The following is a 26,054-nucleotide window of genomic DNA, read 5'->3' as shown; positions in this document are numbered from 1 at the left end:
GAAAAAAATATATGTATATATATATATATATATACACACACACACACACACACACACACACACACACACACACTATCCATCCTTTGTGTAGACTTACTAAAAAAAAAAGTAATTGTATATTTTAGTCCTGATTATCATAGAAAAATATTAAAACGTGTACAAACCCCCCATACATTCCCTTTAGCCTCTTGTTTTAATTAAGCTGGCCTGAAGCAGTATTTCTAATGATTCAAATTGCCAAGCTATTCTCATCTATAGGGATGAATTACACTATCACAAAAAAAAAAACACATCAAGTGTCAATCATATCTCACTTTTCTGACATGCTAACAGATGGCAGCCCAGTGGCTGAGTGGTTAGTATTCTTGTCTGGCATTGTTGGGATTACAGGACTGATTTCTCTATGGTACACCATTTACATGATTGTGTTGTGTTCTCCTTCATTTGCATAGGTTCCCTCTTATGCATTTCCTACAACCCAAAAACATATTAGTAAGTTTATTGTCGTAATGTAACTACATAGGACTGATCCCAATGACTCTTCTCAAGCCCATGTTGAGAAAAGAAATAGTCTCAGTACCAAGTGTATGACTCAACCCCAAAATGAAAACCCTTACAGCAAGTCTAAAACTGATCAGCCCTCCTGACCAGCCCGCATGAAAGAGCCTTAATATCAGCCACCTGTCCTCTTCTGCACAGCAGCATGAGTAACCAATCTGGCTCTGCTGCATGCACTGTTCTTATTAACTGTCAAAGAGGAAGTGAAATCACTCTTCTGGCTGTACTGTCTGGAAGAGGTGGACACATTACAAAATTGGCTAGACAGAATTAAAAACCCTTGGCCGATAAGACATCATATTTCAACTGTGCATTTAGCTGTTTGCCTGAGTTCAGCTTTCCAGTGACACTAAACTCAGGAGTTAAATCTTAAAAATACATTAAAATACCTGAACTCACAAAAATGTATGGTATTTGTGTATCACTCGGCTGTAGATCCTCAAATAATCTCTGAATTGGTGCTGACACTGGCCTTCCTTCTGGAGGGTGACTACTGTGGTTCTCCATGGTCCCTGTGTGTGTTGTAAAGTAGTCACTGCTCCAAGCTCGCTCCCGTGATGGACTACAATCTCACATTTTGTTTACTCATTTGTATTGAGATCGTAGCCCATCACAAGAGTGAGCTTGGCACGGTGATTACTTTGCAACACACACAGGGACCATGGGGAACAGAAGTAGCCACCCTCCAGAAGGAAGGACAGTGTCAGCACCAATCAGAGATGATTTGAGGATCTACAGCTGAGTGATACACAAATAAGCCACATTTTTGTTAATAGTTAAGGTATTCAAATTTATTTTTAAGATTTAACTCCTAAGTTTAGTGTCCCTTTAAGTGCAGACATGTCCAGTCTGCTACTATGGCAAGTGGCACCAAGAGCAGTAGACAAAAGATGATATGAAACAAGCATTCTTGACAATATGGAATCGAGTGACAAAATGGTTGCTACATCTATAAGTTGTACCTTCTTACTTTCTGGCTGAATACAGAACGTCTAGGTTGCCATTTCCAGAATACAGTTCACCCCTTGCACTGTTCCAACCCATTCTAAAAGTAGTTTTTTTTTTAATTATTATTGAGACATTCCCCAAGTTAAAAAGTATTTATATAAATCTATTAATTGAATCCATACAAAATGTGATGTCCCAGCCACATAAACCATGCGTCTTGTTAAATGGCAGCGGTGAAACTGCAGAAACTCCATTTATAATACAAAGAAGAAAAGATTATAATAAAAGATAATTTTCATAATAGCTTTTATAGAACTGTATCAAGTCTTAGCACACAATTACTACTGAAGCCTAGAAAGCCATTGTCTGCATGATTAGCTTAAAAGGTTTCGTGCATGTACAAAACATAAAGCTCAAATGTGGCTTCAAATGAAAATGTAAATTCATTTTCACTTGTTCATTAGAATTATGTTTCCTTTGTCAGATCCCATTCTTTGTCATCTTGTTGATGCAAATGAAAACTTACAAGGCCCATTTTTATTGAATGAACTAAGCATGATTTTTCGGCACTAGCCCAGTCTCATGGCATTGTTCCTGAATAAACAAGTGAATTTAAGTAAACGCCTGACTTCCATTTGTTTTCTCTTTTTGTGTGCTTGGACATACAGTGAATCATACCTTACATGCAAATTTGCCAACAGTTACACCATGCTATAAAATGATTGTGTGTCTTACCAACTTGCATGGTCAGTTAACAAATGTCTCAAGATTTATTGATATAGAAACTTCTTTAAATGGAGAACAACATACTCCTGTACCTTGAATTCTTTTTTTTGAATACTATAGTATGTGTGAAACTTCTTTTTTTCATTTTTGAATAATGTAGGAAATGGTTAAAGCCACCCTCTGGGCAGAATTGTAATTTACATATCACACTGGGTGTTGTGCAGAGGGCGGCTGCCAAGTAGAAAATGTTTACCTTGTAGCATGTTGTCCCTGGCACACAACACCAAGCTTATGGGCATTAAAGAGAAGGGAGTGATGCATCGTGAGCAATATAGGGCTCCGGTGACATCACTGGCCCACTTTTACTCTCCTCCATTCACAAAATGTCTTGTATTTTTTAAAGAGATAATGTCAGCTCCCCACTCCTCCTCCAATCACTGAATGCCCGATCTTGGGGTGGTGAGTACTTTACAACACACACAGGGACCATGGAGAACATAATTTTGCCCCTCAGACAAGATTGTAAAGTGACCACCACTCCAAGCTCACTCTCGTGATAGACTATAACTTTAATACAAATGAGTAAACTAAACATGAGATTGTAGTCCATTGTGGGAGTGAGCTTGGAGTGGTGGCTACTTTACAATAAACACAGGGACCATGGGGATCAAAAGTAGCCACCCTCCAAAAGGAAGGACAGTGTCAGCACCAATTCAGAGATGATTGGAGGATCTACAGCCGAAAAATAAGATACGTTTTTGTTAATAGTTAGGGTACTTGAATGCATTTTTAAGGTTTAACAATTGAGTTTACTGTCTCTTTAAAATGATGGGGTGCTGTGAGAGTGCCAATCTTATTGCTACAAGTGCTTAAGCACTTCCAAAACCCTGATCCCACACCCAATCTTACTCAACACATCATTGTAATGACATGCAGCATTTAAAAGCAAACAGGTACTGTATATAAATTCCATTTGCAAACCTGCTGCTAGGTTTTATGTTTTGCTTAGAATTTGACTATAGCTACTGTTTTTTTTCTTATTTTGCAGCGGAAGTTTGAGGGAAAGCAAAATAATTAACTTAAGTTATTGAAATATTCAATACCCTGGTTTTGATTTCCATGCAAAGTGAAATGGAGTCCATTTGTTTTCAGTTAAGCATCAGCGAGGAAGTAAATACCACACTCAGCAGGGAGAAGGCTTGAACTCCATTTGCATAGATTCAGATTCCTCCCAGCTGCAGGAATAAAGGCAGCTCTCAAATGCTATTCAAAATAAGGCAGGACAGAGATATGTGCTATGAAAGAAGGAGCTGTGTATTTACATCCGCTAACTAAGAAGACGGTGCTTTTCTCAAAGGATCTGGGCAAAATATGTATTTAGGAATTAGAGCTAAAGCTTTCACGTTTACAGGCATTATGGTTTCTGTTTTGCATAATGGTGCTTAACTCATCTTCAAAATCAGACAAATCCTTTAGCAGTACAATGCTGTTGTTTTAAATTAAAGTACAACTCCACCAGCACAGCTAAACTTGTAGGAAAACTAGGATGCATTCACAGTGAACACACATTTTGAGATATAGAGGCAGTTTTGCTGAAGGCAAATAGGCTGTTCACTTTGCAAGGGAATATACACTTAGCTTAATGAATGAGGTGAAACTTCATTTTGCAAAGAATACCCGATCACGAGCAAGGAAAAGAGAAAAGTAAAAAAAAAACAGTATTTTTTCTAGCACATGATTGTGAGATAGAGGTCAGCAGAGCTTTTCCTCATTCACTAAGCTAAGGGCAAATTCCCTTGCAAAGGACAAATTATCTTGCAAAGTGAACAGCATATTTGCCCTTAGTAAATCAACCCCGTTACTGCAGAATTGACCTGATGGGATTAGAAGTCAAGTTAAGATGATTCGTTTTTTAGCACCCCCCCCCCTGCCCCCATTATGACCCTCTAGGTTACTCTGACAGGGATTCTCTATACAGTTCATGGCTCCCATACCTTGCTTTGTCAATGGCAAAACAAATTAAACCAGCATTATGCAAGCTTTAATAAATAGATCAGTAATAAAGGTTATATTTGGAGGATTTGTATTTAAGAACAATTGTCATGGGCTTCTTAAATTTGATTTGGAAAAATTACAACTGTTCTTGAATGTCAGTGGTTTGCAGGATTATCAAGGTTAATAAATGAAACATTCTATACATACAGTTCTCCATCGCTGTTTATAAAACAGTAAATCACTTTTTCAAAGTAGAATTCCTGAGAAAAGGAGACACCACACATTGCTTGTTATTCCTTTTAACAGAAAAAAGCTTAAAGGATAATTATGGGGAGAGAAAACTACACTCATCCCCATAATTAGAGCCGACGTATGACCCTGCAGCTGTCATACTTTGTCATTATCGATCGAGAACTGAGAAATCACATACAGCTGATCACTCAGTTCCCGATCTTCTCCCTGCAGTGAGTGGTGACTGCCAGTTTCTGCTCCTTGCAGTAATTCTCCTCCCCCCTCTCTGTTCCTCCAGCGCTGACTGGAGGGACGGAGGAGGAAGGAGGTGGGCACAGCCAGCTCTTCTCTGGGATCCTGCTATATGTTGACATCGGCTGTGCACTGTCAGCATATAGCGGGCAATAGCTCTCTAATGTTGGACCATAGTTTTCTTTTAAGGTAGAACATTGGCCAGGCTATGGACAGCTACATATTTTACAAATGGGCTTTAAAACAAGTCATCACTGTCTTTTGTAGCAGCAGGCACTGTGGAGCAAATTATTCTTAAAATTTGCAGCAGAAGCTTCTCAATTTCACTTTTCTTTTCCTCAACCCACCCACCTCTTCTATTAGTGACTTGGCATCCTACCAGTTTTCTAATCTCTAATGTGAACACAGAGCAGGGGCATAGAAAAGGGGAAGAGAGAAAAGTGCTGAGACCCGAATTGAACAAGTACACTGTTTCTATTGTGAACTGTAAGGATAAATTGCTTCACAGTGCCTTCAACTACAGAGGTAAGTTAGAACTTTGTTTTAATGGTTATTTACTGCTTGTTAAGAATATATAAGTTCTCCTTTAATCTGTGCACCTTCTGAATCAGTTACTAGTGTCTGGATTTCTTTGACTTGATTATAAAACCCTGTTCATTAGCATTCCAATGAGACTGTGCCAGTGGTCAGTACAACACACTTATATACTCTTAAATATAGGTTTACTCTAGTCATCTCAAGACATGTTCATTCTTCCCTTTCTGTACAATGTACACATTCTTGCAAATGACTCTTCCTGAGCCAGTGGCAGAGGCAGGGGATCTTACCTAAAAGACTTAATTACAGATTCTTGTAGAGTTTCTCTTCCTCACTGCCTTCACCGAGCCAGTCCTGGAAGGTCTTCTGACCCCGAGGGCACCGCTCATCACAGCGGCTAACCTGAGTCCCCTTTTGGATCATCTTGAAAGCCTGAACCTGAAGACCTGGCACTTTCATATATGAGGTAGATAGCAACTGATGAGTTATTCTGTTGTATGAATAAAGCAATAGCCTGTGGTGGGGAGGCGTTGCAGCACCTGTAAGGAAAACTTGCCGGGCTGGGTATATTATATTATATATACTAAAATTCCGACACACAGAATAGTACCCTTTCAAAAGTATGTCAGTAGTCATGGTAGAACTAGTAGTTAGTTACATTCATCTGGACCTTTTCTGCATATTTTCCTAAATTCTAAGGTGAGTGAGTTACTCATGCAGCTATAAATGCTGATGTATGTTCCTGACATGCACTGGAGCTTAAAAGGTTAGGTGGATGAGTGGTGAAACATTCTCAACATTAAAAAAAGTCTGATTGCATGTGTCTAATTTGTTATACCCATTTTTTTTAGTGAAGAAGACCTCATAGAGGGAAGGAGGATAAGGGTTTGAAGGGTTTGGAAGCGTTTGAGAGAGTTCCACTTTAATACATGCAAACGTATTCACAGCACGGGTTGGATAATGGAAAGAGACAGCACAGAAAAGAGCTCTCTTTCAAAAACAGCTTTCTGAGATTTTGGAGTGAGATGTCCAGTAAGGAAGGTCAAGGTGAAATGCTGATACACACGTGAATAACTATTCACGTGTGTATCAACATTTCACCTTGATCTACTAATCTCTGTGAACATATCATATATTTGGTAAATAGAAGGTTGGAACATTTTAAAGGAGAACTATGAGATGAGTGATTTCCACTCACCTCATAGTTCTATCCGACCTGTGACAATGAGACTGTCACAGGTCGGCTCAGTAGATTGGGAGGTGAGCGAACACATACCGGGTTCGCTCACCTCTCGATCCTGTCACGGCTCTCTGCCGTGACAGGGGGGGAGGCTGGATTCCCCGCTCCGATCGCGGTACACTGAGCTTAGGGTAACGGGAGGACGCTAGTTTGTGTCCTCCCGTTACCCTAAGGAGAACTATGGGAGCACATATAAAGGTTTCTGTTATAGACAAGTCTTGGAAATAAAGGGATATATATATGATACATGTATGTATAAATATATGGAGATAGATGTATAAGGATATATGAAATAAGGCTTTCCTGTATCAATGTTGTTATATTATATCTGAAACCAAATAAAATCTTATTATATTAGAAAAATATATATTGTCTAAACCCTTTCCCCCATATACCCTGCCTGCTGACAGTAGGTCTAAAAGCTACCAGTAATGAAAATAGTTAGATTATATACATACCTTACTGCAATATTACAATACTGTTTATTGGCTATGGTATCTTGCAGGTGTGCCTGGATCACAAAACCAGCTGGACAAAATAAAAATAAAAAATTGGCAAACATGACGGTTCACATATCCATGTTTGTAAACTGTATTCAGCTTTCTGTCTGGAGTTCAGCTTATATTAATGACTGCCCAAATGGACAGAATAATTGTCAGAAGTTAAAGAATAATCTATGTAAAATATAATCTTGCGCCTATTCATTTGCATTGTGTTTCTGGTTCTGTAATCCAAATTCTAACCTGACTGTTTGTATACTCAGTTTCTCTTCTGCCTAAATAATTGAACATCTGTCTACATCAGCAAGCTTTTACTCTAGACTGTTTTCACTTTGTCATTTTTAGAAAAAATGGTCTACAATTTCCTCTTCTGTAGTTTTACTTGTCATTATAGTTTCTGCGACTAATTAGAAATATATATACATATAATGCCACTTCGATGAACAGCCTCCATATCCATGCATAGATTTCAAGATACATGGATTTCCCATTTTATTTTACCTAATTATTCCTCGGCTTTCAGGCTGGAGTATTTAAACAGTGCCATAACAGAAGGACAAACTGTAGTTTACTGTCCAATTAACAAATCTAGTTGCCTGCTCTGCCACTCAGTGAAATATAATTCTTTGGTCATAAATCAGCACAAGAACTACTTAAGCATGCACCTTGTAATCAAAGCAACGGGACTTGGCTGCCGTCCACAAAGGCCAAAGCTGAAATGTGTGGTATTATTTTAGTCAAGTAACACATTATGAAATATACAACCGTTCTGCATTCTGTTATTTTTTTCTAAATGGGCTGAAAGGGTTGCTGAAAAAAAAACCTTTGTTCTCATATCAAGCACATCTGCTTAATCCATTTATTTTTACTATGTACGATTTTAAATTAAAGCAGAATAAAAGTTGCAATTAATACAGAAAAAAAAAGATTAACGCTGGAAAGCAGGTTACAGACACAGCAGAAATACATATACATATACAATACTAACAATTTGCTATTATGTCCGGCCAGTCTTAAGGTGCCCATACACCTTACGACCATCGCAAGACTTTTGTCTTGCGATGGTCGTATGCTTATTGAAAGCTCGTGCGATCTGCCCACCTTGGACGGGCAGATGGTACTTGCGATAATCGAAAGCCCACCCCGCTGAGGGGCGGGCTTCCGATGACCGCAATGCAGAACGGGCAGTGTGCGCGTGCGCACACCGGCCCGTTCCACAGCTATCGAACGAGCAGACTAGAAACCCGCCGACAATCGTACAATTCTCGGCGGGTTTTCGAGCATGCTGGTTCGACAAAAGACGTGCGACCGTAAAGTAGAAACGGTTGCACGCCTTCCATACACTGTATGAATCTCGTACGATCGCGGGATTTCCCGTGATTCTCGTACGAGAATCGTACAGTGTATGGGCACCTTTACTCAGGCACCAGACAGTACAGCCAGCTCCTTGACCTTTCTGCACACCACAATGCAACCAGGACTCGCCTAATTCTGAGACTGGGCTATTAAGTTTCGTCACACTGATGAGGTTATCCTTGTGTTATCCTACGCTATTAGTATATTTACAGGCAGTGCCATCTCTATAATGAGGCGGCCTGAGGCGGTTGCCTCAGGCAGCATCTCATTGGCTCACATGGGGGCTAGCAGGTGTGCCAGTTGCCCCCTTTCCGGCCAGAGGGTCCCAGCTTGTCAAGAGCTCTTAGCAACCTGTGATGCCCCGCTCAGCTCCTGGCAACCAGTGATCTCAGTGAGCTGGGCGGGATGTCGGACACTACTAGTATCAATACATGCCTGGATTTCAGCTTTAGTACTGAGTTGTTCTCTGCAGCTGGTTCAGCTAGTCATCATGTGCAAAAGCCGGAGTGCACACATGAGTGTGTGCATATTATGGCACATGGCCCTGCATTTAGAACCACTGCTTGGTATAAAGTTGAGCACATATGTGCACATGTCTGTGTGCATGCCTCATGGCATTTGGATAGGTGGATGTGCACACCCACTAAGTGGCAGACATGTAATTAATTAAAAAAGACACTGGAGCTGGACACTAACTGTTATCTGTGATAGATATACAGTATGTAGGCTGCCATTGCTGCCATTCCCTGCCTGCTTCTAACTGAATGTCTTTGCCGTTGATAGAGTCACAAATCAGAAAACTCAAAATTAAGTCTGAGCTCCAAGTTTATATACCATGTCCTGGTCAGCGATTCATTGTATGCTGAAGCCACAGGACCAGAATGATAGCCAGGGAACATGTATTTCCTGAATGGAAGGTCAGCAATGGCAGCTTTAGACTATAGGTATACTACTTCAGTTGTAATGTGCTCATGTATGATATTGCAGGGTTTATTGGTAAACATAGAGCAATATTTATAACATTCATAGAAGAACCATAGGTTGCAAGGGACTACAGATGACTGTCTACACACCTGTGTGTAGGCAGCACGTATTAATGTCTTCAAATGCTGGTAAATGTCACTGCTACCCATACTGCAATAATTTCAGGAGACAACCTTATATATGCACAGGCTATAGATATAATGTCAATCCCTGTTCAGATACTAGATGGGAGAAGGGAGTATAACTCCATTTATGTGTACATGCATATTCATAATCAGCTCACTCCAGAGGGTTTGTCAGATCCCATGTGTAATAAGGGGCCATTTTGCATTAATTTACACTTCTTACCTATTTCTGTTTGACTCAAGGTTATATATATATGTTGGTCCTTATTCAAGAAACAGTTTCTATTCCTAAAGCGTAAAGTGACATTAAACCCTCAGATTTTTTAACCTAAAACAATACTGTAATGTGTGCCTTACTGTAATCCATGGTTGTTTCCCTTCTCTTTGCTGCTCTTCCTTTTAAATCTGTATCTGTTCTCATGCTGGGCAGAACTTCTGTTTTGCAGCAGACTGCCTTGTCTCACGAATGGATACATGGTGTCTGTGTATAGGTTTGTATGGGTTTGTAACCTGAGCCAGCACTACAGGAAGAGGCCCTGAGCTGAAAAGGGAAGTTCTCCCCAAGCATGAGAAGACATGAGGATTTAAAAGGAAGAGCAGCAAAGAGAAGGGAAACAACCATGGATTACAGTAAGGCACACATTACAGTATTGGTTTATGTTAAAAAATCTGAGGTTTTAATGTCACTTTAATTCAAGCCTAAATGTCTTTAACCCCTTCATGACTGAGGCCCTTTTTTCATTTTTTGCACCCATGTTATATTCCACATTTTAGGCCTGAAAATGACCTAAAACCCCCCCAACATTATATATTTTCTGAATGCCAAGACCCTATAGAATAAAATGGTGGTAGTTGCAAATTTTTATGTTGTGCAATATTAGCGCAACTCCTTATTAAACCCCAACGTTTAGTGAAAACTACAATACCTCTTATTCACTGCTAGATGGTGCCAGTCTTCTGGGTTCTAAAGACAGCTAGCACCAGTCAACCCACTTCCTGTGAGCCTAGGCTGTCGTGGACACACCCTCCGTGGGCAACATCATCAGCCTGGGCTCACAGTACTCCTGAACAAAGCAGCTGTCACATGTCGTTCAAGGAAGGTCTCTCCACTGCCACCGCCGAGTAATAAGAAATATATGGATTTTTGTGTAATGTGATGGGGACTTCAGGAAGGGGGCGTGTGTGTCTGAGGTAGGCGCAACAATAGAGTTCAGCTTCATAGTTTTATTTCTGTAGAGTGGGTACAGGTAAGCCTTTTGTCAGCTTCTGTGTCCTCATTCCAGAGATTTCCTCCCAATTTCTATTCTGGAGTCATGGTCTCACCAGTACAGGAGGTGATGGGATATTTTTCTGATGGGGACAGAGGCTGAGATAAGTTCTGACTCTTTCCCACTCTACCAAAAATAGAAAAACACAGTATTTGCTGTTGTTGGGCTTTTTCTATGCTACTAAGTCTCCAGCTACCACAGTTTTTCTTTTCTATTGAATAAGCATACAAATCAGTCTTATAGTTCTATTTGTTGGTACAGCTTACACTCTACTTCCATTCCCCCCACCAACACCAGGGAGGCATCTATGATTGACATTATCACTGGTGTCATGTCTCCACCCCCCCGTGTTTGCTTTCCCATTTAGAAAGCTCAGCATGTGATGTTGCAGTGGTGTACACATAATCGCATTGTCCAGTTCATCAGAATTATAACTGATTAAAAAAATGGAATGGAATCTTCCATTCGATTAATTATTTTCCCGGATGAAACTGAACACATTTGCCATTGACCAGTTTGGAAAATGTCCTATAGCTTTTCAATAGAGTTTTAAAGTGTTTAGCGTATCAAATTATTAGTTGCCCAATTTGATCCTTTTTTTGGTCAATCCAAAGTTAAATGGTAATGAAATACGATCATCAGAAGCAAAGATCAATTAAATTCTTACATTGTTTATTCAAATTGGAAAACAGACACAAAAGTGCGGCTGACTGAAAAAAAAAAAGGAATTCCTCATCGACTTAGAGCTTCGATTGGAAGGCAAGAAAATCAAATAAGCAGTTAATAAAGCACTTGACTAGAATTAGAATGACCGGGCTTACTGCAAGATGGGAACTGCTTACTATGTGTTAGTGTGTTTCCAAACACAAACACCAAAATGTATTTTATGCATCAGCCAAAAGCGCAAGACATTTCCATTCACTCGTCATGAAATGACACTTGTCATCTAAACATGAGTTATCTGTATCATTTGGCTGATTTAACACTGTTCCCATGTCATGTCTTCCTCATAAAATGCATCTTCCATGATTCACATGGCATGCTGAAGAAAAGCAGATACTACTTTAGATGTTCAGGCCATTAACAACAAAACAAAATCTGTTTAGACAAAGTGTTAATGATATGGCACTTTGCATCCTAGTAGGGTGAAAGATGGCTTAGGAAATAACATTAAAAGCATTTCAGATGTCTCATCAGGTTTACATTTCCTCCATCTAGTGACAAGGCATGTGCTATGCAACCCAGCCCTATGACAATTAAAGGCACACAAAAGTATCGTCTGGTATCAATTTCATGAATTAAATTTTCTTTCCTATTTCTACAGTATGTAGTTTTCAGTCATAGCTTAGACTAGGGGCACATCTTGGAAGCAGGTTGTAGCTCCTACATATGTTTGCAAACAAAAAGGACATATTTCAGTTTTGTATTAAAATATTTAAAGAAAGGTTTAGCCCTGAAGAATTTGCTTGTTTTGCGCACATGTGGAAAACTGTCCTCCCACGTAGTTTTCTCTTGCTAATTAGAATTTTAGTAAGTTGCATGCTATTTTTTTTCAGCGATTAGATAAGAATGCACTGTATATGTAAACAAACTGTACACATTCTTCCACTGTGCCTTAGGCCCCCTTCACTTAGGAGGCGTCTGTTACGATCAGTCGGGGATCTGTGTACAGATCTACAGATCAGAGCAGTGTGGAACGGATGTCACTTTTGTAACATCTGTGTCTGCTCAGTTTTTCCTCCATCTTGTGATGGAGTAAAAAACTAAATTAACTGCACACATGATAGTCTATGGGTAGCATTGAATGTAAAACAGCAAAAAGTTTCCCAGCACACTCACCAGCCAGCCTGCAAAAATAAAACCTGTCTGATCGCTAAAGTTAAAAGCAGAGGTTTTAGATACACATCTTCTGCAGAATATGTGGAAACCGCACTGCCTCGTCAAGGCCCCTCTGTGTAGTGCAGCCCTAACTCTAACCTATGAGAGTCTCCATCTTGGAGCATATGTAGCAAAAGATAAATTGGATGCAGGTTTTCCAGGAGGCTATATGTGAAACACCCGGTACCGGGTGTTCGCATTGGACGGGTCTTTTCTGCCCGTGCGTGCCCGCCTACGCCCAAAGAAGTACATGTACTTCTTTGGGGCGTTTTGGTCTCACGTTTCCATTGGGATACTGCCAAGTAGCCCACGGAAACGTGTGTTTGTCGCGCGTTTTTTTTACCGGGAATCGCGGCGACAAACGCGCATATTCAATAGGCCTAGGTGTGAACCCAGCCTTAAAGCAAGGTGCCCTTCCATGTGCACCTTGCTTTAAAGCTGGTTATGAGTTGATGAGTGTGTTTTCCATTTGTTTTGCTTGCATTTAATGTAAAGACGCATGTTCACTAAGGCCCGGTTCCCACCTTGGCGTTTTTCCGTGCGTTTGTACTCACGGAAAAATGCCCAAACAGGGAAATGCCATTATTTTCAATGTGCATGGTTCCCATCTGGGCGTTTTTCCACGTGTACGAACGCGCAGGAAACCGCCCTACGCCCAAAGAAGTACATGTACTTCCTTGGGGCGTTTTGGTCGGGCGTTTCCATTGGGATACAGCCAAGTAGCCCTCGGAAACGCGCATATGCAATACGCCTAGGTGTGAACCCAGCCTTCCATCTGACTATAGCCTATAGACTAACATTGGGCTTCCGATCAGGTACAACTGAAGAACTGAATGCCATGTGAAAGGGGTCTAACAAAATTACAAAATCAAATATTAGACAAAAAGTGGAATATTAGTTTAAAGCCTATCTCCAAGTAACAATAAAAAATAAAACTCCCCTTGGAGAGAGGTCAACTATGCACTGCAAGGTTTAAAGAGGAACTTTACCCATATCTTAAAAATAACAACAAAGGCACCTTTAGAAATGTTTAGTAAGGACAATCTACAAACAGATAATTCTAGATAATTGCCGGCTTTGTATTCTTTGCATACCTTGTTTTTTGTTTCTTCCCCAGTCTTCCGACAGTGGCCATTTTAAGGGCAGGTTAATTGATCTCTCTTTACTTCCTGGAACACTCACGTGTGACTAGGATAAGTGACCATGCACATCATCTCAGGGAAGAAAAATGCCTTTCCCTGAGATCTTTTGAGATTAGAGTTGAGATTTCCCAGCACTGCTCTGCTGATGTAACTTTCCCAGGATGCAATGCTTGGGCACTATTACATAATTTGGGCCAAATTAGACCAGGAAGTGGAAAAAAAAATTGTGAGTAAAATAAAGATATGTTGGTTTAGTTAATGAATGTAAGATTATTTCATATCAGCATGCAGAGCTGTATGCTGATGTGATTTTTAGTCAAAGGAGGTAAAGGTCCACTTTAACTGTTCAATTTTGTCTAGGGGAATTCCGCAGAGGACATTTGCTTACTTGATTCTTGAAGACTATATTAACTATATTATATTGCATTAACTGGTGAGCAATAACCACAAGACGCGAGGATCCAGTAAGTAAAATTAAATTATTTACAGAATCCACCTAAACAAAAGTGAAGTTTATGCAGATCTAAGGTCTGAACTCCATGCACTAGGGCAGATCTGAGGTCTGATCTCCATGCACTGGGGCAGATCTGAGGTCTGATCTCCATGCATTGGGGCTGATCTCAGATCTGAACGTTATACATTGGGGCTGATCTGAGGTCTCAAGTGCATGCCTAGGGGCTAAACATGTTTTGTGTGTTCACCAGTTAATCTATTTCTGCACTCATAGTTGTCCTGGTAATGGCAAGTTAAACAAATGATTTATTGTATAATAATGAACAAGTTTAACGGGTCATTAGCAATACAACTATGAGTGCAAAAATTTAAAACAACTAATACTCTGCCGCCCCGAGGACGGGCCTCGGTGGCCTTGTGGGAAATCCGGGCCTGACTACAACACACTGATGTTCACAGGCAACACTGGTTGTCAATTGTTTGTAATGGTGACACGTAATGTGGAAAGGATTGCCGACCCCAGTTTACAGAATATACAGTATGTTTTGCACAATCATTTGTTCATGGTGGATGATCAGATATGTTGAGAATACTGAGATGATAGGATGACTATTGACCTTATTCTGGTCTCCCTCTGGGGTTACTGACTCCCTGCTCTGAGTGTTGTTGTTGTTAGATTGCTGGCTCTAGAAGAGGACAGCTTTATAAAAATATTGGATAAACTACTTTACCAGGATTTCTCATAACTGTGAAATTCTATGATCTGGCTGAACTGTTCATTGAGTCAGCAATGTATTTTGAATTATATAGTTTTGGTATATTAAAATGTAATTGGTTGTTATTGGTAATGGCACACTTTAAAGCATTGCTGTCTCTTGGAGTGCTCACTTCATTACTGTATAACTCTTTTTGCTGGATTATGCATTTATTTCAGGAGTACAAATACAAGGACAAAAATGTGATGGAGGGTGCCAGAGAGATACAGAGGTTTCAGTGATATTGTTACTTTGAGGGTAAGAAGGAGGATTGTCATATAATGGGGAGCAAGTCCTATGACACTAATCTACCACGATAAATCTAGAAGAGAGCAAGATGCCTAGGCACCCAGTGAACACTGGGAAAACTAATTTGTATTATTTATCTGAACAAGGTTTAAGATTGTGATGCACAATCTGCTGTGTTTGCCTATGTTGTGGTTCTATGACATGAGACTATCATTTTTAGATTTCTAGGGAAACCAAGAAAGATTGTATCAAAACGGTTCCAGGAGATTACAACTTCTTGCTTACTGCTAGAAGACTATGCCTATAGAATTTATCTATACAGGACATGCTCCACCAGTAAGCTCCCACCCTCAGCACATACATCCACAATATGTAGCTCCAGCACTGACCTTACTTACTATTCATTGTCTCCAATAATATCTAAAGTCCACCATGCTCAGTTCACATTTCAGTATTGATTTCTCCAGTAAGGGCATACAGTTACCCTCTCAATATCGATCTCATTACTGTGTTTTGCAGTCTATTACCTAAAATGCAATCCTCAATAACCATACCTATACATCAGTGTAATATACAGTCCAGTACAGACAGCTCACTCCTCACTATCCTTAGCACTACTGATATCTGCATGCAGCTTACTTCCCAGTGCCCATGGCACTAGCCATGTCTGCATTCTAGTACACTCAGATCACTCCTCAGTATCCATGGCACTTGCCATATCTGCACTCCCATACAAGCAGCTTACTCCCCAGTGTCCATGGCATTAGCCATCTATGCACTCCACTACATGAAGCTCATTCCCCAGTGTCCATGGCACTAGCTATATCTGCACTTCAGTACACACAGCTCACTCTACAGTGTCCAGGGCACTAGCCATCCCTGCACTCTACTACACATAGCTCCCTCCCCAGTGTCCATGGCACTATCCATCTCTGCACTCCAGTACATGCAGCTCCTTCCCCAATGTCCATGGTACTAGCCATCTCTGCACTCCATCACACACAGCTCGTTCCCCAGTGCCCATAGCACTAGAAATATTTGCACTCCAGTACATGCAACTCACTTCTCAATATCTATAGCACCAGTGAGATCTACACTACAACCACATCTTTTCATTCCCCACTATCAAAGTCACTGGTGAAATGTGCCCTCCATTATATAGAACTCTATCCAGCAATATATTTGAATTCCTCCTCCCCCTACACATAACAAGAGCATGCACATAAGCATATCAATTTCCTGTAAAATTAAGTCTGACTGGTTACTACACACCCCCTTATCAAATACGCTTCCTTCTACGGATCTCACAGTGTGGTTATTACATCTACATCACATTCCTGTGCCTGGGATTTGGTACCATCACTGCAGCCTTTCTATCAGTCTGATTACTTCCCCATAGACACAGACCAGTTGGAGAATGGTATTACAGATCAAATTTGGTTTACTGCACTTTCAGGTTAATTCTATCAGTAATTAGAATGGTAACAGGGATTCTTAGAGGTGGGCAATCCTTACCTACCAAACAATCAGATATCAGGACACCCACAGCTAACATGGGGCACAGGTTAGTGCTCTTTGCACATTGTTATTCCTCTGTACAACACTGATGGTGGACAGCAGAAGTCCGGGAAGGATATTACCACACACCAAGTATACTGTGTATATATATATATATATATACACACATTTAAAACTGTGTGTATTCTTTAATGGCCAGACTACTTACAGCAAAGTTGTTCTGAATAGTTAATTTCCCTTCTAGGATTAATCTAATTTCTCTCAAGTGCAAACAGCACAGGGATTTTATGCTGATGTGTACTAAGTGCATAACACATCCAAAGAGGCTGGGTATATATTTGCATATGAAAATACATATAATTTACAATGAATAATTTACAGTGAAAGGCTCTGGGCAATCCTGCCACATTTTCAGCAGTTCTTAGCACCTACTGTGCGGGAAGCAATATGTTTATGTGCATTATTATCTATATCTATAAAAAGAAAAAATCGGTTCAAGAGGCGTCTCTGTAACTCCTGGATAGAGCCGTTCTGCTGTGTTTGTGCCGGACAGCTGTCTGTCTGTTTTCTAAAATTCAGCTTTGCTTGAACTAGGTCTGAAAATCAACCAAGTGGAGAGCAACGACACCCTCAGAGGTCGACTTATTCTTAGGTGAACGGAATGCAGAGCATGATGGATGGAAGGATCTTGACAACTGCACATGGCCCCCTCCATGAATTGGGGCATGCTGCAAAGTGTTTATAGAAAGCAGGCCATTATTATTTTCTTTTTTTAATTGCTATGAATGCAAGCTGTAAGCTTGACATGATCCTGCACTTCAATTTAAACTTTTAGGCCTCATGCAAATTTTCTTTAGCCTATGTATAGTGGAGTATTCATATTTTAGAGAAGTGTTCAGGGTAATAAAAATAAAATGCCCTCACTGGCATAATTCACAAGCATATGAGTGTAAACACATGGAAATGCAATTGTATGCATATAAATCCATTCTTGTGTCTAGAAAAAATTAATATTTTAACCAATAGAATTAGTTTGCTTGGATACATCTCTAAACACTATGCATGTGTAAACATGCATAAATGCATGTAAAATGCCCAATGCTATGCTATACATTTGTGCTAGCTTACTGCAGAAACATGAAGCATAGATGGGAGTATTTTATTACACCCATGTGCATGAGCCCTTAGAGGTTGTGCCTACATGTAGACACTACAAGATGTCTGCTATTACCTGTATTAGCAAGAAAAGCCTCCCTTGTGCTCTTCTCTGTTTTAGTCTTACTTTGTTATTTGGTTTAACTTTATGGTTAAGTTCTACCAACTATCATTCCTCTGGATGGAAGAGTTGGAAGAGTTTCATCATAAAGTTATAAAAAAAATCATGTTCTAGTAACCAAGTCAGAGAGGAACACAGGGGAGGCTATTATGCCTTATAAAGGTAATGGAAGGCATTTTGTGATGTCTGCTTTTATATGGCATTTTACCTCTAAAAATGTACAATACAGTCAGTTTTATATTGCTGCTTTATCTGCTGTCCCTTAACTCTTACATTAAAACACCTGTCTGTGCTCTTTGTATCTAGTACATTTTGGCCTATTACTGCTGATTTAAACTATTCTACTACTGGCTAATTTTATCCTTTGTAGTATCTTAATTCCTGTTTTAAAACTCCAGCCTGTGCCCTTCATCATTAGTAAATTTAGGCCTAGCATTGCTAGTATTTTTAATAAAATATATTTGTACCTGCCTTATTGGTTACATATGTTCTGCTTTTTGTTTATCAGGGCTGCTCAACAGCTGCCTTATTGTTCCTTTATCTAAAAAAGCCTAAAGGCCCACTTGTACTAGCCACATGCTAAATCAGTTTTAATGTGTAAACTAGTGTCCATTGTGTTCCGGCAGTGAGGGGTAGTGCCTTGTGTTTTTACAATAACCTAACGGAAGCATTACAGTGTTAACAGGGCACGTAAAAAAACAATAGTTTTCCATAACCAGCAGAAAGGAAGACTGCAGGATTGTGAAGTAAGGTAAGTCATATTCTGTTTTTATTCATCCCCTCTATATTTATTTTGTTCAACAGGTGAGGAGGGGGGGGGGGGTAATTGTATTACCCTGACCCAGAGTTAAGATTTAAACTCAGCAATGGTTACCAAGAGGGCACATGATTGCAGTGAAATACAGATCTCACTCCAGCACATAATCTAAAACATTTATATTACATAGATGGATACAAATGTAACAGTAAAAGTCAAACATGTTAGGGTCCATTCACACCTGAGCATTTTGTAGCTGGAGTACCTAAGCTCTACAACATTTAGGAGGACTTGTTTTGGAGGAACCCAATGTTTTCAATGACCCCTGTTCACATCTAAGAGGGTGACAAGTTTGGAGGAGGAAGGAGAAGTGAACAATCTAGGTGAAAATAGCTGATTTAGAAAATTCCTCCAATTCAGCTCACTGTCCAGTTCAGCTATGTTGTCCTTGATTGTTCACTTCTCCTGCCTTCCCCAAACCCTTCACCCTTTAGTGAATAACCCTGTAAGTGTTCTGTTGCTTTTTGCAAAATGCCTGTAGCTCAAAAAAGTACATGACCTTTTTTTGGGTTGAGCATTTTAGTCCCAATAGACTTCAATAGGAGCACCTGAAAAACAAATGTAATGAGTGTTTTTCACACATTGTCTCGCCTGGTAATTAGCTTTACATTAGCTAAAAATCATAATAATAATAATAATACCAAAAAAGAAAACCTCAATCCTGAAATGCATGCAATAACACCATGTACAAATGCTCAAAAAAACGCCCCCAAAATATGACCAAAGACGCTCAGCTCAAGTGTGACTGGGCACTTAAGGTCACATCAAAAGCATGCGCTCATTGGGAATACAGTATTGGTTCCTCATATTAATCCTCCCTAGGCAGTGTGGTTATTGTTTTGTACTGACCCTCCTATATGCACCCCTCATGTTGGTATAAGTTGATGAGCTGCTTCTTATTTTCTCTTTTTCCCAGAGAGCAGCACCTTACATTTTGGAAGTAAGAACAACCTACCCCTTGGAGAGAAAATATTAATTGTATCTTCCATTCCATCACTAATATTACTAGGTACCGGCTATACTCTTGAATGCCCAACATTAACACATGTGATTATCTAATAAACTGGTGCACAGACTTGAATGCAGCCACTTCATCTCCTATCCTGACATATAAACGCACTTTTGTTCCGTAATTATTACCTTTGCACTCAAGCCTTTTCTCGCGCCTGACACTGTTGTGTTATTAGCCGTCAGCTTCTGGGCTGTGCTAATTCATTTGCCTCGCCTGGAGTAATAACGTGTTCTCTTTTTATATTTCGTAACTCAAGGCTGTTTAAATATTGTGCCTAAACAGACTAATTAATAGTTAGAGACTGTTAACCTGACTGCAGAAAAAAAGAAGGAAAAAAAGAACCCATCAGTTGTAATCCATTAATCACGATCTTCTTAAACTTACAGTTTCTCCGAACCCCCATTTTATTAAAAGCAGAAATAGCTCTTTATATGATTTACTTTATCTGTAATAACAGTAATAACTCTAAATCCCCATAGGCTTATGCTTTATTATTAGGCAAAAAGGAATGAAGCTATAAATAGTGAAGTATACCACAGCAACCAATCATAAACCAACTTTTAAAGGAAAATTATGTTTTATATTTGCTAAACATGCAATACATATGTACATGATTAGCTGGAAGAACTCTAGGCATATGAAATCTCAACCCTTGCAGTGAGGCTACACCAATTCTGCAAGGGTTAAGGGCTCATTTTGTCTAGGGAGCTGAAATAACAAAGATATACTCACCTAAACCTCAGTCCCTGGAGTCTCGCTCCCCCTCCGCTCTGGCGGTGTAATGTCCCTCGGCGTCCTCATGTCCAATACCTGTGATGACTCACAGATGCCTTGTTTGTAAATTATGGCTTGGAAGATGTCCCTGTGTCTGTCTCTTTACCCCAGAGGTTAGACTGTGTTCTGCTAAGAACTTTAAATAACAGCAGGACATTGATTCAACTGAGGGTCCCTTTACCCTTAAAGTGGAAGTCCAATAATACATGTTTTAATAGATTACCACACAGAGAGAAAGAGAAATCATCCCATCTACACCACAGACATGTAAAATGCAGACAGAGGATCTTAACCTTTCACATTTATATATAAAAAGTAAGGTAGTGGGGAGTGTTGCTGCCTGTGCGCCAATTGCAGATATTCCCCTCACTTTCTGTCTCGGTGGTCACACAGGAAATAAAGGCAAATCTCCCAGCATGGTCATATTCCGGAACAAAAACATGACAGAGGCTTCAAACATTGCCCATTCTATCTAAAACTAAAAAAGTAACATTTTGGTTAAAAATTATTGATTTTTTACAAAATTCAGAAATGTCAGAACTAGTAACATCTGGGCTGTATTATATGCACCACCATAGAAGCAGGCTCTGCTGTTTAAAGGCAGCAATTGAATACTTGGCATCTTACATTTGTTTGCTGCTCTACACCTGGTTAGAGTAGACTTTTCTGAATCACTTTCTTGCAGAGTTTATTCAGCATAGCCTAATCCAAATTACCAAGTTCCTTTCTCCCTGCAGTTTATGCATTACTTAACACAGCATATTGTATTATTATGTGGTTTTATGTGAGAAGAATGCTAATAAGCTGCCTCTGCTTTTTTATCCTTCTCCTGGCACACTGCCAGCAGAGTCAATGTTTCTGTGACTGCTTAAAAGATAACACCTTCTGCAAGTATAGAAAATAGTAAATAATTGTTTGTTAGCGTACGAAAACCTCTCATCTCGGCGGAATACAACAAAATTATGTTTGGTAAATGTTGGCTTTAAAATGGTGTAGCCCAACTCCAAAGCATCATTTAACTATAGTGTGAGCAGAAGGGAGGCAGAGATATAGTAAGGGGGAGTAGAGGTGGTTAAGGAAAAGAGAGATTAAAGTGACATTAAAGGAAAGATAGAGGATATAGGCAGGAAGTAAAAGAAAGGTGGGCCGGAGAGAGTAGAGGAGGGTGTATGAGAGGAGAGAAGGGCAGGGAGCATACAGTAGAAAAGAGAAGCAGCAGGTGGAGGAGAGGAGGGTTTCTAAAAGGAGAGGAGGGCAGCGGAAGATAAATGAGAAGTGGTAAGAGGATGGAGGGAAGGGTAGAGAAGAGAAGAGTGGAAGGTAGAGGATTGAAGGGTGGATAAGAGCAGAGGAAGATGGTAGAGTAGGATGGAGGAGATAAGCAGAGAGTATAGATAGGCGAGGAGAACAGGGGAGGGTAGAGGAGGGTGTATGAGAAGATGGCAAAGGAGGATATAAAATAGAGGTGGAGGGTAGAAGAGAGCAGGGTGGTAGGGAATGTTAGAGAAGAGAAGTGAAGGCAACAAGAGAGGTGGTTGGGGAGAGACGAAAAGAGGGGTGGAGGGTAGAAGAGAAGATTTATGAGAGGATGGATGAGAGCAGAGGGGGAGAGGAAGGGGTATAATAGAGGAGAGAGGGAGAGGGGGGTAGAGGAGGAGGAAGGAAGAGAGGGAGTTGAGGTGGAAGGAAGAAATAGAAAATTAAAGGGTCAGGAAAGGAGAGATGTAGGTGTGGGAATATAGGAAAGGTAAGATAGGTGACAGAGAGCAAAAACACAAAGAGACAGAGGAATATTGATAAACTTAGGATAGCCATTGTCCATTTGTAGTTGTTTCAACAAGACTGAATGACAAATAAATCTGTATATGGGGCAGCATAGACCTGAATATTATAAGCAGCACAATTTAAAAAGCTGTGGTAGCAAAATAAAAAGACAGTTGGCTGGGTCGCATTCTTTAGAAAGAAATGTTTGTCTCTCTTTGATAGGAGAGGTGTTGGGGAATGAGATAGGATTATAGCTGTTTGAGTATTGGTGTTGGGGCCGGTGGGAAGTCAATTATTTTCTGAATGTTGATTACCTCACTGATATACAGTGAGGTTATCTTCTGATATTCGATAACATCCAATCGAAAACATCTAGCGATGAAAAGAATTTCATATTTATAAATGATCTCAGACACTGCTGGACAGCTGTGCTGATGGTAAAGGGGAAGAGGATAACCAATCAAACCAGTTAGAAAACCTGTTTTTATTGCTATTTTCCCCCCAATAATAAACTGGCATCAACTTCCATTTCCCATCTCCATTGACGCAAATGTTTATAGTCAGCAGCACCTGAACTGAATGTTCATGAAACACCCTGCAGCCATGTGAAGTCATGTTTGCCTGAGGGCAGTCAGATCGTGCCTGTACATCTAGCCAGCCTTTAAATTCAATAGCCAGCTAAAGACAGGATAGATGGATGGATGATAGATGGATTGACGGACAGAGACTGGTAGATATGCATTGTTCCAAGTACAAAAGGAGACAGTTTACTTAGCATGCAAATTAATGCTAGTGGTACCTTAATTGATTTTGTGGCTGACTGACCAATAGAGTTATTTTTTTACACTGTAAGATTCCCTCTGGAACCATGCAGAACAAAACACTCCACTAAAGCCGGTTCTGCATAATAAAACACTTTAATTCTATGGGGTAATTTATTGATGAACTTGCAATTACAAAAACACAGCTCATCTGTTTCCTATCTAACTATCATCGCAAACTCAGTGATATATGACAACCCCATCACTGCACTATTAATAACACAGCCTTGGTGTTTCATTCCCAGCTTAAAGACCATAAAAACCTAGGTTGCAGCTTAATAGAAATAAAAAAAAATAAGTTTTCAAGGCTAAAATAAAGCTCTGGAACATGCTTAAAAGAGAAGTTCTTTTATTTGCTTGATGACTTGTTTTTACTGACTTAATGTATCATGTCTGTAAAATGACATTGATTAAGGGGCCAGAAAACAATAAAAAATACATAATTATCTAAAACACCTGCCAGTATACCGCACACATATGTAAGCTAAATTCTGTTTATGTCTCCTGCAGTCTCCCTGCAGCTATTGAATTTATATGCACACTGGCTCCAGGGGTGGCTGCATGTCATTGCTCAGGTCTAGCTTCCTGCTGGTGACACCAGTGTACCATGCTTGCACCATGTACATTGACACAGATGCTTGTAGTCTCCATTGGCAGACTGTGTGACAGGTTGACAAAGCAAGAGGGCCATTGGGAGACCTTATGACAGGAAGTGCTTGAATAAGGACCTTCCTGGCAGCATTGCAAGGTATTATTTTAATAAAACACTACAGATTTAAAAGATATAAAAATGCATTTGAAGTTATTTTAAAGTCCAACACAGGATTCCCTCCCTCATTGTTTGCTCCTTCCCCATTGATCCCCACACCTCTTCTTCTTTCAGTGGGTGGATTCCTGATCCTTCCACATTCTTCTGTGTGTCGAGGGGTGCAGAGTCTTGTCACCGTGGACACACAGGAACTACTATAGGTTCAGTGACTTTTGGTGGCATTCAGCCTGTAAGAGGAGGAGCACTAGATCAATGACTGGGTCCAGAGGTGAAAACAGCAGTGTTTCCTTTTTTTTAGTCACAGCACCCTTTAAAAGTACACAAAATCTCAGTGCACCCCAGTCTATATTTTAAGGGGACCCCACGTGGAAACACCCAAAGAAAGTAGGTTTCCCCCTTCACATTGAAGTTCCCCCTTTGAATCAAGATTTCCCCTTCACATCAGAGTCACCCTTTGCATCAGTAGCTACCTTTCCCATCAGGAGCCCCGCTTTCAGATCAGAAGCCCCACTTTTATGTCAGGGTCCCCCATTTCACATCAGAATTCTCCTTTTACATTAGGAACCCCCCGTCACATCAGTCTTCATTACCTCCTTTACAGCATATCACCACAAACATTTAAGGAACCCCCGAGAAGGCTAGGAGGCACCCTGGTTGAGAAAGGTTGATCTAGAGCTGCTCTTTTATTTTTACATTTACTACCATTTTTAACTTTCATGCTTAAGTTGCATTTAGCTTTTAACATGGTAAAGCTTATGTGAGATGTTTTTATTGGGTGATTGGGTTTGCACATCTTTTAATGGAAGTGCTAGCTGTAGCTTTAAAAAATATTTTGCCAGGTTTCAGTACACTCAGTAAAAGAGTTTCCTTTGTGTGGTTTTCCAGTTTATAGAACGTGATCCTAATGAAAGATAAGAGGCATATGTAGTTTATTTGAATATATGCCAAAAAAAGAACCAACTCATACTGAACAGCAGAAATGTAACTGGCACTTTGAAGCATTAGATGAATATATTTACATCAATGCTCCTTCTGCAGAGAATTGTTTGCAATATTTGTTAGGGATGTCTAGAAAAATGTAATAATTTATCCTACAAAAATCCAAAAATGGTTGTTGCTGACCTGACGTTCTCTAAATATTTCTCTCCGTGCATCCCCAACACTCAGCTTCATCCTTCATGATCTAACTTTCTATCTGGAGCTTTTATCGCCTCTCAGACAATTTCAAATTGATTACTGAAAGTGCTTCTTTCATGGCCGTGTGAAAACAACCATTCACTTTCACTTACAATTCATCAGCAAACACTTCAGATATGTCATTAACATGCGATAGCTGTCTGTAATGCATTCATAGGGAAACTCCCATAATAAATGAATAGGTGGTGGCCTAGTTATGAAAACAGTTATCATGTAGTTGCTTCTAGCACAGCTGTTAAAGTTGTGTTAAGCCCTCAATATTTCTCAATGCAAATCCATTAACTGTGTATACAAATTGCCTTATTATTGATCTGATCAAAGCTTAACCTTCTTTTTTAACCTTATTCAAATATGGCCATTCTTTCTAGGTGTTGCTGCGCTCTTCAGTGGCAGAGGGGGGGGGGGGGGGGTGTGCTTTCAAGCTGAACTCCTTGCAGATATTAAAAACACACACGCACACACATATATATATATGATGTATATTGTAGAGGACGGCAAGGCTGGGTCCTAGAAGGCAGGTATACAGTATATTACCGCTGTTTGGATTGTGGTCGCTTTAAGGACCACCAGAGGGTTAACCTTCATGGCACAGGAAGGGGTTTAAAAGGTCTGCAACTGCCAGAGAGGAGTGTGGGAGTTGGGTATAAAGTGATTAACTGTTGATAATGAGAGAGAGACCTGCTGGATTACTGTGTTGCTGTGCTTCAAGACTAATATTCCTGGGAAGGGATTCCCCCAGCTTTGGGACTTTTGTACAAGTCGATCAGACACCATTATGTTTTGTTATCTGTCCCGAAGATATGGACTTTTACTTTGAGGTAGATGAAGATAAGCGTGTATGTTGTGTTTACCATTTTTGGCTGCCTGAAAGAGGAAAATAAAAGCTTTTGTTTTATGCAAAACCCTCAT

This window comes from Nanorana parkeri, unplaced genomic scaffold (assembly GCF_000935625.1).
Source record: "Nanorana parkeri isolate BGI_ZX_2015 unplaced genomic scaffold, ASM93562v1 scaffold148, whole genome shotgun sequence".
NCBI classification, from domain to species: Eukaryota; Metazoa; Chordata; class Amphibia; order Anura; family Dicroglossidae; genus Nanorana; species Nanorana parkeri.
The sequence above is the reverse complement of the archived record's forward strand: the minus strand, read 5'-3'. Positions refer to the sequence as shown.